Genomic DNA, 2,551 nt, shown 5'->3' on the forward strand with positions numbered 1-2,551 from the left:
CTGCATTATACAAACAGCAGGTAGCACAGTTGGATGGCCTGTGACCAAATCCTGGTTCTGCACCTTCTAGATGTATGGCTTTGGGCAACTCATTTAATGTCACTTTGAGTCATTTGTGCCCTCTGGAAGATGAGGGGGTTAAATGAGTGAAAGTGCATAAAACACTGAGACTAGAGCAGAAGTTGTTAATAAATGTTAGTTATTACTACTGCATTTCACAGCAAGCTTCCCAATTTTTGTTTCTAAAATGGCCTCACATAGGACATGAATTACACTGCCATTTGTTGAATATTTGTTATGTGGCTAGCGCTGTTCTAGGTATTGTTTCATATAACCCTCAGAAGAATCCTGGGAGTTTGGTGTTTTTCTGCTCCAACTATTCTGAGAAAATGGAGAGTCGGCAGATTAAAGCAACTTTCCTGAGGTCACCCAGCTGATAAATGGGAAAGCCAGGAATCAAACTTTGTTGTCTTGGATGCTGAGGCCCATATCTTGAAACATCCTTGTCTTTTTGATCACTATTTGCATCTATTGCATGCTTACTAGGGAGCATAGAACTATACATTTACTTACGTCATTTACCATTCAAATTTTCCTCTTAAGAATGGAAAGCCACCCACTTCCTCTGTCCCATACAGCACAGAGCTGAGGTGGTACATCTCTGCAGGGGACTGCTGGTTGAGAGACCATGTCTCTGTGCTTGCTATCAGCTTCTCCTCAGACTGTCTCCTCCTTTCTTCAGAAACCTATTTTTATTTGGAAAATATATCACTATCTCTGCATTTGCCAGGTGGATTACTGGATGAATCTACCAATATTGGATGAATACAAGTTGACAGACATGTATTTTTCCTCTACTACATGATAAGCTGCTTGGTCATATTTACATGCATACATTCAGCAAAACTTTATCAAATGCCAACTGTTTGTCAGGTACCCCAGTCCTGAGGGTACAGAAAAGAAATACATGGTCCCCACCCTCAGGGACAGAGAGGAAACAACCTCCAGATTAAAGAATGAGACAGCAACTGTAATGCACAGCAATGCTTGCTCACACTGCCACGTGGCAAAGGGCCAGAAAAAGCTGTGTTGAATCATGTTTGTGGGAAGGGAAGGGTTGAGCTGATTTTGCAAGGAAAATAGCTTCCAGTTGAACAGGAAAAGCAGGGAAGAGCATTTGATACCCTTGGAACCAAAATGCAAAAGTGTGCTGTGCACATGGGAATGAGGTTTTCTGTACATGGCCAGAGTATGGGGTGTCATGCTGGGGAGAGATACGAGGCAGAGGTAGATGAGACCAGATCGCCGAGTATGTTGATGTTATGGTGGGGTATGGACTTTGTTCTGTATATCCGGGAGCAGGAGGACATCAATGTTTTTTCAGCGGTGATGGGCCTCTGACACAATGTGCACTTCAGAACTATAAACTGTGGCAGTATGGAGGAGGGGTGGGAGGCCAGAGATGGAAGGGCCCACTCTGAGTGGGGTGGACAAACAGTAAACACGTGCACAGTAGGACAACAAGAGGGGGATCGCAGGCCAGGCTGCCAGTGAGGAGCAGGAAGCAGTGCTCTGCATAAATATGGGAGTGGTGGCTGGTGAGAACATGGCTCACTGGTCCTTCAGGATGGTTGAGGCATCCAGGGACATTCAGTGACAATGTCAAGCAGGTTATTGGGGAATGGGTGGGGTATTAAGGTCGGAGATTAGGGTTGCCAGATTTAGCAAATAGGTGCTAGGTTCAACTTGATTGTCAGATAAACGATGAATCCCTTTTTAATGTATGTCCCATGCAATATGTGGGATAAAGAATTTTTTTAGCATAATTATGTCTCAGGTATTGCATGGGAATACTGATACTAATACATGATCAGTTGTTTATCTGACATTCAAATTGAACTGGGTGTCCTGTATCTTATTTGGCTACCCTACTTGAGAGATGCCAAGGTCAAGTGTCCTGGATCCCCCATGCCACCTTTCCCCACCCTGCCAAGTCATAGAATGGCCTGTGTCCCAGACACGGGAATTCATTCTTTTTTCCTAAACTAGGACCATTCCTGGGGAATCTGGGATGAGTTGGTCACCCTAAGCTGAAAAGATATTGGTTGAATTGAACTTAGAGATGCTTCTGGTCCTTTTGCGACCTCTTGGGGGCCTCCAGTTGGAGCTGACACTGGATACACTTTGGTGAATTGGGGGTCACACCAGTTCAGGGGTGGGTACCCCAGAAACCACGGTGTGCCATTTGCCATCTCCATGACACCATCTGTCACCTTAACTGTGCCAAAGAAGAATTCCAACTTTTGTCGGAATTTTCCCTTGGTTTGTATTTTATTTTTTTCTTGAAGAACATTTGCTACTGATTTAGTCCTGTTTTAAAATTCTGCTCAGTTGAGATGTCCTGTTTTAACCTCTGTGTAACTCTTCTTCAGTCATTTCCTTTCTTCTCAGTTCAGTATAATCTACCTCCCGCGGTTTGCTTATCAGACTGACATACCCCACAGGCCTGGACTTTGTTCTGACGTCCCTTTATATTTAATCCCAATGCTGT

This window comes from Theropithecus gelada, chromosome X (assembly GCF_003255815.1).
Source record: "Theropithecus gelada isolate Dixy chromosome X, Tgel_1.0, whole genome shotgun sequence".
Taxonomy (NCBI): Eukaryota; Metazoa; Chordata; class Mammalia; order Primates; family Cercopithecidae; genus Theropithecus; species Theropithecus gelada.